The following is a 15,032-nucleotide window of genomic DNA, read 5'->3' on the forward strand; positions in this document are numbered from 1 at the left end:
ACTGACTGGAAAGTATGCATATTTATCTTCCACGGAGAGCAGTAACTAGTTTGTGTCACCTTGTAGAGGGGGTGCAATGAAGATAAGATTGAGGATTTCCAAGTACAAGATGTTAGGAGGGAGCCTTGCGAGAGAAGGAGGAGGAGCGTGAGCCTGTTCAACCAGTTATGGTAAGTCACTATAATACAATTACCAAGACATCCTATTTGTCTGACATTGTGCTTGCGTAGGGTTCTTCACCTCACCTGTAACCCAGTCATTGGGCCATTGATTAAAACTCCATCTACTCATCACTAATGTTCTAATTTTTTTGCAAATCGGATGTATGTACACACATTTTAATGTGTATATTCACTCATTATGGATGTAGTCTACTTTTAATTATCTAACACATCTTATAATAGTGAACAGTGTGAAACTGCTTCCTACTATGGTAGTTGTCGATGTCATAAATGTCATAACAAAACGCATGTTAACATCATTAGCCTCCCTATCATTACTAGGATCTTGATTACATACGAGTTGAGATACTTCATAGGGGACAAACAATATTACATTACTTGTTCCTTTATATAGTAAATGTAGCTAGGCCAGGGATGTTATTGAGGCGTGCATGTATGCATGCTGCCAACTCAACAGTTCAATTGCATGTTTGTTTCAGGCATAGTTAAGTTGCTCTTTTCAATTGCTTTATTTGTTGCTAGTTAATGAGATGCCCAAACAATGATGCTTGATGTAGGGTACTTGTATAACTATTAGTTGACATAATTAAAGGGCTTACCATTTAATTACTCTGGCAAAGGGCGCCTCAAGATTTGAAGTCTATTAACCAACTATTACTGCATGAGTCTCACAATCTAGTTTATACGACGCTAATGATTGCATAGTTTTTCTTGTTGTAGTAGGTTTGTATGAATCCCTCTACTGTTAATTATGCTCCCTAAGACTCTTCTGGAACGTGGCACACTATATATATATATATATATATAATGTTCAGTAGTTGTGTGTAGTCTAAATCTGTAACATGCCTATGTTTTGGATTTGGCCCCAACATCATGCTCCTCTGGTGAGCTAAGAGAGATTTCTGTATGCGGGCTGCACAGACTACCATTTTTATAATTTTTAAAATATCAATTCCTTATGCTTCATGATGTGTAACATTATTGTTAGTCTTGTTTTTCCATGTACAAGGTAGTCGGTCTTGCTCGCTTCACTGTTGTAACTATATTTTGGCCCTAGTCATGTGTACTTACAGAAACATTTCAGGATGAAGTGACATCAACACAAAGATCTGAGAGCAGTGAGGCATTGCCGTTACCAAATGATTATGGATTGGAATTGGAATGTGCTGATGTTCTCGAGCATCAACTAGAGGTGGCAAGACAACGTGTATATGATTCTCAACATGCAATCAACATGTTGAGATTGGAGTTGCATGTATTAGATGTAGGAGTCAAAAAATGAAACAAGACACTGGGGTAACCACAAAGGAATTGGAGATTTTGTAGACTGAAATTTGTGCTATCTGAATCCGGCCAATCCTATTTTCTGAAGAGATTATTGTTCAAATGGTAAGTTCTGTTGATGCGCGTCCATGATGTATGAGATTTATTTGCCCAGTGTACGTAATTTGCTGTTTGTGTATGCTTTATTATCACTGATGCCAAACTCTAATGCCCAATGGATAGAATCTGCTTTAATTTGTTTATTGTATAGTATAGGATTATTCTTCGTTTCTATGCCTTAGTCTCTTTATTGTATAGTGTAGGCTTTTAATCTCTTTATTGTAGTGTAGGGTTTTTAGAGGCAATAGCATAGAGTAGGATAATTCTTTGTATATGCTATATCATTGAATTGGGGGCCAACATGCCCAAACATTGCCTGGACGCCATCCAAACAAACAAACATCTGTAGTCAAAGCGGGCCTTAATTGGGTTGGTCAACTAATATTAAGTGGATACCAATCGATGTGGCGCACTGTAACAACGGCTCTTAGCAGGCTGTTAACAGGTTGAAAGCTCGATAGGGCCTTATTGTCGGATATCGGGTTCCAACAAAGCCCTTAAGGTTCAAACTCTAGGGTGCGCGCAAAGATCTTCCCCCTACTGATCCACGTCCCAACGCCTCACCGTGGATCTAAGCTACACGATGAACAACACAAAGGACACAAGGTTTATACTGGTTCGGGCCATCGTTGTGGTGTAATACCCTAATCCAGTGTGTGGTGTGGTGGATTGCCTCTAGGGCTGATGATGAATAGTACAGAGGAAGAACAGCCTCGCGAGAGGTGTTCTTGAGCTAGTGTTGTGTTCTACTTGGGTGGATTCGATCTGCTCTAGATGAGGTGAGATCCGATCAGCCCATCCCTCCTACTATGGCGGCTAGCTCTATTTATAGGGGGCCTGGTCCTCTTCGAAATATTGAGCGGGAAGGGAGCCAACAACGGCCATTTTGAAGGGGAACATCTAGTATAAGTTATCCTGACTAAAGTTGGTCTTTGACTGCCAAAGGCACTGGCGATGACGCCGTCTTGGGCTCCACGGTGACCTTCGTCCTGCCGCTCTGCTGGTCTTGTTCTCGTTGCACCGATATGGTAACATTTGCTTGATGCCTCGGTACTCCGCGCCTGCACTTGACCTCTTTGCACCAAAGAGGAAACGAGGACACTGCGCAGGCTGGTGCCCGCATGGCGCCCGCCTGGTCTCGATCGTCATGGCTTGCGTCATGAGCACCTCGTGAGGTACCCTTGCCTTGATCTCTCCGCCTCCTTGCGAGCCTCCCTAGTGGGGCCGCCCCTGAGGAAGCATTGCGCCATCCTCCCCGCGAGGCTTGGCCCCTCGCGAGGGTCTTGAGCTTGGGATGATGTAGACGGGCCGTACTGGGCCGCTGGTTAAGCCACGCCGCAGACCGCAAGCAGGCAAGTCTGGGGACCCCCATTCCCAGAACGCCGATAGTTGCCCCCGGGCCCAAGGCGCGCTCGGACTTGGCTTAGTAGCGAAGCCAAAGGGCAAGTGCAGAGCGCTATGGGCCCCAACAGCCTACGGCCTTGGTCGCCGCGTGGCGGTTGACTAGACGTGGGCGTCTCCGCTTCCCCGCGCTGCCTCGGAAATTTCCCGACTGAAAAAAGGCTGGCCTGGGTTAGGCTTACCTTCATTGCTCTCACTTGCCTTGCTCTAGATCCCCTTTCTTGCTCTTTCCCTCCTGCTTCTGAAATCTCCAGATCCGCCTCATCCTTTCTCCTCCAGCGAGCAATGGCGCCCCGCAAGACCGCGGCCGAGGCTCCACCAGCCTGGTACTCGCCGGCCCTCGATCCCCCAAACGTGACGTAGAAGAATCTCGCCCTCATGCGCCTGATGATGGCGGCGAGATGGAGGAGACTCCGCTCCAAGCCGGCTCCGCCCAGCCGGAGCCCAAGGGGAGTAACTTCTACCCCTTCTTCATGAGCGCCGTCATTGTCGGCCTGGTGCCTCCTTTCTCTGAGTTCTTCTATGCTGTCCTCCGCCATTATAAGCTGCAGGCTCTGCATCTCCATCCCAACTCTGTTCTCCTTCTGTCGATTTTTGCCTACTACCGCGAGGCGCCCGTCGGGGTGATGCCTTCCGTGGCCTTCCTGCGCCACTTCTTCTCCCTTTGAGTCACCAGCGCCCATACCTCAGCGTGCACTGGCTTTGTTGCGTACTCCAAATCCAACATGATCTCAAAGGCCGGGAAGAGGGCCGACGGCTTCAAGAGCAAGTGGGTCATGCTGGATGCCGGATGCATCCACTCTCGGTTGGCGCTGCCCACGGAGCAGCCCCAGGCTGATGAGGCGTGGTCTCATGCGAAGCTTGACGACCGCCGGGTGAAGCTGGTGCTAGAGAAGATGAACGCCGACCTGAGGCCGGGGAACATCAAGAAGGCGAAGCTGACCGGGGCCACGATCCTGAGGGAGTTCCTAGCGCATCGAGTGGCTCCACTTCAGGCGCACTCGCGCCCGTTGTGGAGGCTCAGAGATGCGGACGCCGATCTCCGCCTAAACTCGGAGGCCCTGGCTGATGAAGATCTGACCGCAGCTCTCCGCTTCCTGGTTGGAGAGGATGTGGAAGGTCTGGAGGGCGCTCCTGTCCCCTTGTTCCTTTGTGACGACTGGGAGCAGGTGGTGGACGCCATGCCCACCTTCGGTGGGAGCGGCCTCATGCCGGAGGTGCCTCCTGAGGGCCAGGAGGCAGTGGCACCGGTGGAGTTGTCCTCCGATGATTCCCGTGGAGGAGAGGAGGAAGACGAGGAAGAGGAGGAGACTCGGAGGCGACCATCGAGGAGACGGGGGAGACTTCCCCCTGGCGCAGGGCCAACGTCCTCCGCTCCATGCCGGACGATGACGAGGCTGACAACAGGCGAGGGGGAGAGGACCCGCCCGTTGTCCCGAAGAAGGACAGGTCGCGGCTGATCTCCCGAGGGGCTACTTCTGCCCCGGCACTGCCCGAAGCTAGCTCCAGCCCTTCTGGTGCGCCCTCCTCTACTGCTGGACCTCCCGAGGCTGCGCCCCGCAAGAGGCTCTCGGGCTTTAAGCTCGGCAGGAGGCCATTGGAGCACGCCGCGACTGATCAATAAGTACTCGAACTCTGCTTTGCTCTTGTTTTCGCTGTCAGGGCTTGACATCCTCCGTCGCTTGAGTAGGCTGCCGCCTGTGGCGAAGAGGCTGAAGGGGGACACAGTGACTCCACTTGAGGCAAGCTCACTTGTCGTGGCTGCGCCTTCGCTTGCGGGAAGGGGAGGCAGTTGAGCTCGCACCTCCCCTGCCCGGTCGTCCTCGCAAGGCCAGGAGGGACGCTCTGGTGGGGTGCCAGCCCCCGTGGCCCTGCTAACCCTGGAGGCGCTGGTGCTTGACGCTGTCGCTGAGGTTGCCAAGGCTCAAGAGCTCCCAGTCTCCCAAGTCGTGATCACGCTGCCATCTCCTCCTTCTGCTCCACCGGTTCCTGAATCCTCTGCCTCCTCTACCGCCTTGGACCGTGCTGCTGCTGAGCTAGGTCGGCTGCGAGAATATCTCCAAGGTGCCAACCCCTGCCTGGTGGCCGGGCGCCTAGAGCTGGTCTCTGGCTGGGTTCACTCTGACGCCTCCGTCCGAGCAGCGCTGAGCCAGGCTGTGGCGGCTTCCGAGGAGGAGAAGCAAGTCACCACCCAGGCCATAGCCGCCCGCGATGCGGCGTTGAAGGATGCTTCAACGAGCTGCAGGGTCTGCGTGACGAGCTCGCCAAGGAGATTCGCGACCGCAAGGCAAAGGAGGAAGAGATGAAGGCTCGGGAGGCCGCCATCGGGGACCGCGACGCCGAGCAGTCCGCTGATCGCGGCTGGCTGAAGACACTTGAGCAGAAGCTAAAGGCGGAGAGGACTGAGCTAGACGCCGAGGCGAAGGTCTTGGCCGAGGATCGTGTGGCCTTCACGGATTACGAGGAGAGATCTCATAGGGCGCTGAAGTCGCTTTACGATGATGGTCTGGAGAAGTCGCTGGCCGGAGCCACGGATGGTCCCGCCAAGCTGCTTCCCTTCCTGGTCGAAGCGCTTAAGGAGGTCATGACCGGCATCGGCCCCATGGCCGAGGTTGAAGCTCGCATCCTTTCCTCCGCAGCGCTTACGCGGATCCTCAGCCACGTCTACCTTCGCAACCCCGACACCAACTTTGACGATCTGCTGGAGCCTGTGGACGCCGAGTGCTCCACCGCCGCTGTTGAAGCCGTGAAGGGCCGAGCGGAAGCATTGCTGGCGAAGTTCCGCGCCTTCGCCACTGCGCCCAAGGCAGGTGCTGCTGGCTCCGCGCCCTCGGGAGGTGGAGCTGACAAGCGCGACTCCGCCATGAATGATGGCGCTGCTCAAGGGTGATCTCCTCGCGGCCTCTTTCCTGTTTCAACTCCTGCAACATGCACCGTGCCTCGTGGAGGCGTTTAAACTTGTGTTTGGTATCGTGAGGATAATTTATAGTTTGTAATATTTGCTTCTGAATTTGCGAGATTTTGCGGTTTCCTTCCTATTTGCTTTGTGTTCTACGTCGGCAGGGCCCGGCCCCGCGCATACCTCATCCGCCGTTAGCCCCGACCGGATCACGAGGACGGGACCAAGGAGTGAGGGGCTATGTGGCAAGTTAGGCTCCTGAGTCGCGATGCTCAGGAGTCCCCCTTTACGCGCAAAAAGCAAATAGGGAGGGAGTGTAGGAGTAGATCTGTCGTTCTACGTCGGTAGGGCCCAGCCCTGCGCATACCTTAACCGCCGTTAGCCTTTCAGAACTAAGGAGTGAGGGGCTACGTGACCAAGTAGGCTCCTGAGTCACGATGCTCAGGAGTCCCCCTTGACGCTCAAACGGTCTTCATACCTTGGCTCCGCTCAGGGAGGGGTGCGCGACGACTAGGTCCGAGGGACCTGGCTGGGTGGCGTGCGCTCGGGCATGACCCGGGCGCAACCCCCTTGTCCAGCCCCCTCGCATGGTGCTCCCGAGGGAGGCGTTGCGATCAGGCCAGACACTGAGCTCTGGGCTCCCTCAGGTTGATAAAACTGTGGGCTGCCCTCAGTAGTTTATCACCAGCGCGGAGCATAGCGCTTCCGTATGTGTACGGGCATAACCGCTCCTCGGCAGCATCGTCAGCCAGCATGGAGCATGGTTCTTCCACTGGTACGTGGGAGGGGGGCCCCTCCGAGAGGAGCCCCCGAGGCGTGTACAGCCCCACCCTGACACGTGGCCGGCATAGTAGGGATAGACGAGGTGTATCTGGGCACTCGTGAACCAGCACGGGACACACGAGGCCCTACCTCAAGGCGGTTTGTGCCTGAACTTGAGTCTTGGGTGGCTAAGTGTTCTTGCAAGGTGGTTAGATACAAATTCTCTATGTCCTCAGGTCCCGGCCCTCAAGAAAGCTCAGCCGCCGCTCGTATGCCAGGTCGCGATGCAATGGATAAGGCCAGGGGGTGAGGGCTGGAGAGCCAGTAAGAGCCCCTGAGTCGCGATGCTCAGGCGCCCCCTTTTAACGTGCAAGCGATTTGCATGAGAGAGAAAGAAAAAGGGGGCCGTGGTAGGCAGGAGATGATAATCATTGGCAGGTCAAGCATGAAAGCAAATCAGCTTAGATAACTGCAGGAAGGATACACGCCACTGGGTCAGGCCCGAGCGGCTTGGGGATGATGCAGCCTCAGGGGCGCCCCCAATAAGGTAAATTGAAGACATAAGCAAAACGGATACATGCCGCAGGGACATAGCCACGCGACCTAGGAATAACTCAGCCCTTAGGGCGCTCCCAGCTGAAATGAAACTCGAAAGATGTCACCTGATATCATTGTAGAGCAGGTGTTGAAGTAGCTGACGACGCGTGACGAAGAAGCCGATCCTCACGAGCCATCGGAGCCCTGATCCTCGGGAGGCTTCGGGGGTCCGGGCGGCTCCTTGAGGACCATCTCCATCTCTGCCAGGACCGCGTGGTGCCCAGCCTCTTAAGCTTCCAGAATGCTCCGCATAAGATGCTGGTGAGCAGCAGTCGCGTTTGGCAAACCGAAAGGCATGCAAAGGTAGCTGTGTGGCAGACCCTCACAGCATCCCACGCGCGAAGGCCAGAAATGCTCCTGAGACACAACTCGGTTGAGCCCTGGGTAGTCGATGCAGACGCGCAGCCCGCCAACCTTGCCTGGATGGGGAGCTACGCCGGGTAGGCGGTGATCACCGTGCATGACTCTTGATTCCTGCAGCTCCTGAGTGGCCTTGGTGATGAACTCCTGAGGGTTGGGCCCTCCTTGCCCCTGCCTTCCTGAGGGAAACGTATTGCGAAGCACACCTCCAAGTGGTGCCCGAGCGCCTCCCTCGTGACCTTGGAAAACTTTGAGTCCCTCCAGGAGAGAGTCCCTCCGGGCACGCCTTCCTATGCGATGGAGGAAGGCGCCCCTTGCACGGGAGCAGATCCTGATGTGGCGCCTCCGGAGATGCCTACCTCCTGAGGCCTTGAGCTAGGTGATGTCTTCTTCTTCTTGGGAACTGCCTCGGGAGGGTTCCCGCTCTTGCCATCTGGGTCCTCGACTGATGCAGCTTGGAAGGCACGCTCGAGGGAGCACACCGCATCCTTCTCTTCGCAGGGGACCGTGATGATTGTGCCGCTTCCCGGCATCTTGAGGACATTGTAACCATGGTAGTTTTCCCCATGAACTTAGCCAGCGCTGGATACCCGAGGATGGCATTGTACGGCAAGCGAATGTGGGCAACGCCGAAGTCGATGAGCTTGGTACGGTAGTTCTTGCGCTGTCCGAAGGTGACAGGGAGGCGAACCTGCCCTATCGGAGTGGTGTTGCCGTTAGTGACTCCCGGGAAAGGCTTGGTTGGCTGAAGTTGATCATAAGGCACTTGGAGGTTGTTGAACATCTCGATGGACAGAACGTTGAGTCCTGCGCCGCCATCAATGAGGGTCCTGGTAACTTGCACATTGTTGATGACTGGGGAACAAAGCATTGGGAGGACGCCAGCTGTAGCCTCGCACTTGAGCTAATCCGCTGAGCTGAACGTGATGGCGCACATGGACCACCTGAGAGGGCGCATGGCCTTGAGCTTGGGGAGGACTGCGTTCACCTCGCGAGCAAACTGCTTGAAGATGCACCGAGAGGCTAGGGCCTGGGCACCGCCCAAGATGCAAGCGATAGCATGCGGCTCCTGGAAGCCCCCAACCCCCTCGTCCTGGTGGTGGTCATCATTCCTGCGTTACCCTGTGGTGGTGGCAGAGGAGGAAGGCCTGCGTTGCCCTTCTTGGGATCCTCGCGAGGCTGATCCCTCCAAGCCCCCTCGCGAGGCTGGACCTGCCAGCGATCCTCGCGAGGTCGGTCACGCCACTCCTAGCGAGGGCCTCGGTCGTCCCATCGTCCTCCACCTCTTCCTCCTCCTCGGCCGTAGCCTCGATCGTTGCGCTCGGGGCGTCGACCGATGCGTCCTTCTCGAACGGCCCTGAGCTCTTGGCATTTGTTGGTGTTGTGGGTGTAGAGGTTGTGGTAGGCACAAAATCGTGTGCCCTTGGACAACTCCGACTGGTCCCTGCCGCGCTTCGTGTCTGGTTCTGCCATGAGCACAGCTTCCCCTTTGCGCTTCACGTCCTTGGCCTTGGCTTTCTTCTCTTCAGGGTCAGCAGCTAGAAGCTCGAGAAGGGAGAGGCGCCCCACCTCAGCTCTTGCGCACTTGGTCTCCAGGTTGGATAGCTCCAGAGATATGCACAGGTCCTCGTGGATAGCCAGCTCCTCCTTCATCTTGATGTCGCGGACGCCGTCAGAGAAGGCTGATGTAACACCCACGATGCGGCTATATCTCCCACGTGTCGAAGCACGACTTAGAGGCATAACCGCATGGTGGTTTTGTCGCAAGAAGCGTCATCTTCACACAATCCCATGTAATGAACAAGAAAGGGATAAAGAGAGTTGGCTTACAATCGCCACTTCACACAATACATAAAATAAATCATACATCATTCAAAATACACTCATAGACCGACTACGGACAAATCCAAATGAAAAGAAGACAACCCCAAATGCTAGATCCCCAATCGTCCCAACTGGGCTCCACTACTGATCATCTGGAAACGAAACATAGTAACGACCAAGGTCCTCGTCAAACTCCCACTTGAGCTCGATTGCGCCACTTGCACTGTTATCCTCGGCACCTGCATTTGTTTTGGTAGAATCTGTGAGTCACGGGGACTCAGCAATCTCACACCGGCGAGATCAAGACTATTTAAGCTTGTAGGTAGGAAAGGGGTAATATGGTGGAGCTGCAGCAAGCACTAAGCATATATGGTGGCTAACATACGCAAGTGAGAGCGAGAAGAGAAGCAACGCAACGGTCAAGAAGCTAGAAGTGATCAAGAAGTGATCCTGAAACTACTTACGCTCATACATAACCCAAACCGTGTTCACTTCCCGGACTCCGCCCAGAAGAGACCATCACGGCTACTGTAACGCCCCGAGTCCGATGCGCCAGGTCTCTCCCGGTTATTCGCCGTCGTTGCCATGTCATTTGCTTGCGTGTTGCATATTGTCATGTCATCATGTGCATTTCATTTTGCATACGTGTTCGTCTCATGCATCCGAGCATTTTCCCCATTGTCCGTTTTGCAATCCGGCGCTCCTATGCCCTCCGGCGTTCCCCTTTTGTCTCTCGTTGTGAGTGGGTGTTAAACGTTCTCGGAATGTTCCGAGATTTGCCAAGCGGCCTTGGTATAGCACCGGTAGACCGCCTGTCAAGTTTCGTGCCATTTGGAGGTCGTTTGGTACTCCAACGGTTAACTAGGTAACCGCAAAAGCCTCTTTGGTCTTGCAGCCCAACACCCCTTCCAAAGTGGCCCAAAACCCATCTAAGTCTCTTCCATGCTCTCGGTCGTTCGATCACGATGGCGTGGCCGAAAACCGCTTCCCATTTGGACTCTCCTAGCTCCCTCTACCTATAAATATGTGTCCCTCCCCGTCGAAAAACGCAGATCAAACCCTAGCCTCCTCTTCCTCGCGCCGCCGGACACGTCCGCGCCGCCACCGGACGTGTCCACCGCCAGCAGCCACGTCGCCCGGGCCAATCGCGAGCTTCCACGTCATCCCGCCGCCGCTCTCCACCACTCGCGTCGTGCCACGTCGCCGCCGCCCGCGCCCACATCACCGCCGCCGCCCGGGCCCAGATCCGGCCCGCCCTGGGGCCGAACCGGGCCTCGCCGGGCCTGCTCGCCGCCGCCCGCGCCCTCGCGAGCCTCCCGTCACCGCACCTCCCGTGCCTGAGCGCCGCCCCGCGCCTTGGCTCCCGCACCAGGCCCCGTCGGCGTCCTCGCCGGAGCTGCTCGCCGGAGCTGCGGCCATCTCTACCAGCAGGCCGGCCCCTCGTGCCCTCCTCCCGTGCTGTTCTCTCTCTCTCTCGTTACCTCTCTCTCCCTCTCACCTTCAAGCTCTCTCTCTCTCTCTGGGACCTTGCAGGACAACCATGGCCGCCCTGATCTCCGCGTCCGCGCTGTCCCAAGCCGCCTCGTCGCCGGGAATGGATTCCCCATGCCCGGATCCACCCATCCCCGGCCTCCCCGACGTCTACCGGAGCCCCACGCCGCCGCACGGTCGCCGTTGACTTGCGCCGGAGACATCCTGTACGAGGAACAGAGCTTCCCCGATTTGGATCCCGTTTCTCGCTAGGTATAAATCTGCTAAGTCCCCAGATTCGGTAATTTTCATGTCATGTTCATCATGCCATATCTCTGCATCCGTAGCTCCATTTCGTGCGTGTAATATGTCAAATTGTTCGCGTCAACGAGTACATTATTTCATTCCATTGCATCATATTAATTTAAGGCCATCTAGATGCCTGAATCATCATTGTAAAAGTGCTTCATGATGTTTTCTGCTGTCTATTAACAGAACGAGCTTTTTTGTCATTTTTGCCATGATTGATGTGTGCATCCTATGAGGTTGATGTCTTCATGTGTTTTGAACTATGCTATGTCTTCTTTATAGAGGTGCTTACCATGTATTTTTGTGATCAATGTGGTGACTAGCACAATCATGCAAACTAGTCATCGTGATGTTGCTGATTTTGGTCCCTGTTCTGCTGTAATTTTGATGCCATGTAAACTTGATGCTACAGAGAGATCCATGCATATTTAGAGATACTTTAGTAAGGGTGTTTTGAACAATAGGTTATTTTCTATCCATTAATGCCCTTTGTTGCAATTATGGAGTAGTCTAGCATGTCATTTGAGTGCTCTACTTTTGCTTCAAAGTGTTTCCTAGCAGATTGTTTACTTGTTATTCAATTTGGCCAAGCTTGCTATAGTTGATCCTTGCATGCTATGGACTTGTTCTTGACTTGGTTTGTTACACAAACATGTCTTATTGATTATGCTATGCTTATCTTGTCATGCAATGACTTGTGGTGAGTGTGTCGAGCTTGTTAAGTAGTGTTCATGATGTTGTTGTTTTGCTAGGCTGAATCTGTTATTTCGTGATGCTATATAAACATGTTGCTACTAATCATTCTATGCATAATATGGAGATGTTCTATAAATATGTTTTGATCTATATGTCATCCTCTATCCATCCATACCCCTGGTTGCATTTATAGCTTGCTGTAGATTGTTCATATCTTGCTCCAAAGTTGCTTGAAAATGTTGTTGTCAGCCTGTTAACATTAAGTTCACTTGTTTCCATGTGTTTTGCTAGTGATCCATGCATCCTATGACCTTGGTATTGCCATGCTTAGCTTCACAAACCTGGATTCTTACTGTTGGGTGCCTTGCCATGCCATGTAATGATCTGTAGTGAGTTGCACAAGCTCATCTACATGCCTTCATAATTATGTTCCTGCCATGTTTGAATCTGTAATATAACTTGCTATGTTTACGTGGGTGCCATCATATTTTCCGATCCTTTTTGGCTTATGGCCACTAAGAGTCTTTTGATCTATGCATTTAGTAGATTCATGATAAGTTCCTGTAACATGTTGTTTGGTAGCTCTGGACATTGCATCATGATGTTATTTTCTGCAAAGTCTGAATTGTTATAACTTGCAATCTTACCATGTGTGTTTGAGCATGTTCTAGTGATTTCTGGAGATAGATCAGTGTTCGTGTTTTGTTGTCCTTTACCTGTACTTCATTCCCATGCCTTTTTTTATTATGTTGAGATACTGTAGCTTATTGTTTTGATGCTTGCAATATGCCTAGTTGCTGTTTTGGACAGCTTGTCCTTTAAACTTGTTTCATGTGTGTGTGTTGAACCGTTGCTCCGTTTTGAGTGTGCTCTATATGAAACTTGCTTAGAATTGCATGTAGTTTCATATTATCATGTTGCATCCTTGTTTTGATGTGTTTGCTTGATGTTTGGGTGCATTTTGCATCAATGCCATGTTCGACATGTTTTGCTCATATCTTCAAGGCCGTAGCTCCGAATTAAATGAACTTTATATGTAATTTGACTAGAATCTCGTGTAGATCATCTTTGTGCATCTTAACTTGATGTTTAACTACTTGAACATAATGTTTATTCAGATCTGGGCCAATTTCGAAATTTGCATATGAGGACTTACCGGAATGGATATATGTTGTTCCCGGCCTCATTTAAACTTGCCTTGATGTGTTGTTCTTGTTTGCATCATCTCATGCCATGAGTAGCTTCATTTAGCCTTGTCATGCATCATGCTTGTTGTGCATCATGCCTTGTTCATGTGTGGTGTGTTTACCATGTTGTGTGCTTCTCGATAGTTCCCGTTTCGTTGCGATCGTGAGGATTCGTTCGTCTACGGTTGGTTCGGCTTCATCCGTTCATCTTCTTCATGGACTCGTTCTTCTCCCTTGCGGGATTTAAAGCAAGATGACCGCTACCCTGGATCTCACTACTATCATTGCTATGCTAGGTGCTTCGTTCTATCGCTATGCTGCGTTACCTATCTTTTGCTCATCAAGCCATCCCAAATTGCCATGAACCTCTAACCTTTGACGCCTTTCCTATGCAAACCGTTGTTTGGCTATGTTACCGCTTTTGCTCAGCCCCTCTTATAGCGTTGCTAGTTGCAGGTGAAGTTGAAGATTTCTCCATGGTGGACAGGATTTGGTTGGGATATCACAATATCTCTTATATTATTAATGCATCTATATACTTGGTAAAGGGTGGAAGACTCGGACTTTTGCCTAGTGTTTTGTTCCACTCTTGCCGCCCTAGTTTCCGTCATACCGGTGTTATGTTCCCGGATTTTGCGTTCCTTACGCGGTCGGGTGATTTATGGGACCCCCTTGACAGTTCGCTTTGAATAAAACTCCTCCAGCAAGGCCCAACCTTGGTTTTACCATTTGCCTCACCACCACCTACCCTTTCCCTTGGGTCGGCCAACCCAAGGGTCATCTTTATTTTAGCCCCCCCCCCCCGGGCCAGTGCTTGTCTAAGTGTTGGTCCGAACTAGAGCACCGTGCGGGGCCATCCCTTGGCAACTTGGGTTACGTTGGTTCATGTACGCTTCGCTCATCCGGTGTGCCCTAAGAACGAGATATGTGCAGCTCCTATCGGGATTTGTCGGCGCATCGGGCGGCTTTGCTGGTCTTGTTTTACCATTGTCGAAATGTCTTGTAAACCGGGATTCCGAGTCTGATCGGGTCTTCCTGGAAGAAGGTCTATTCCTTCGTTGATCGTGAGAGCTTGTCATGGGCTAAGTTGGGACACCCCTGCAGGGTATAATCTTTCGAAAGTCGTGCCTGCGGTTATAGGCAGATGGGAATTTGTTAATGTCCGGTTGTAGACAACTTGACACCAGATCCGAATTAAAACGCATCAACCATGTGTGTGTAGCCATGATAGTCTCTTTTTGGCGGAGTCCGGGAAGTGAACACGGTTTCTGTGTTATGTTTGACGTAAGTAGGAGTTCAGGATCACTTCTTGATCATTACTAGTTGATGACCGTTCCGCTTGCTCTCTTCTCGCTCTTATTTGCGTATGTTAGCCACCATATATGCTTAGTCGCTGCTGCAGCCTCACCACTTTACCCCTTCCTTTCCCTTTAAGCTCTGCTAGTCTTGATACCCATGGTAATGGGATTGCTGAGTCCTCATGGCTCACAGATTACTACAACAACAGTTGCAGGTACAGGTTGTGCGATGATCATGACGCGAGAGCGATGTTTGCTTGTATTGGAGTTTTTCTTCTGCTTCTTCGATCAGGGGATAGGTTCCAGGTCAGCAGCCTGGGCTAGCAGGGTGGATGTCGTTTGAGTTTATGTTTGTGTTTCATCCGTAGTCGGATGATGCTCTGATGTATTGTGATGTTGTATTCGTGTGGCATTCTATGCCTCTTGTATGTATCCCCATCTATTATGTAATGTTGATGTAATGATATCCACCTTGCAAAAGCGTTTCAATATGCGGGTCTATCCTTGGTGGGACCTTTGAGTTCCTTTTGGATAGGGTCGCATGTTGGGCGTGACAAGTTGGTATCAGAGCCTCGACCAACCCTGATAAGAACCGAACCTCGATGGCGAGATCCGATCCGTTGTTGCAGCCCGACCTTTCACGATACTCCACCACCAGCAGTAG

Source organism: Triticum aestivum, chromosome 6B, assembly GCF_018294505.1.
Source record: "Triticum aestivum cultivar Chinese Spring chromosome 6B, IWGSC CS RefSeq v2.1, whole genome shotgun sequence".
NCBI classification, from domain to species: domain Eukaryota; kingdom Viridiplantae; phylum Streptophyta; class Magnoliopsida; order Poales; family Poaceae; genus Triticum; species Triticum aestivum.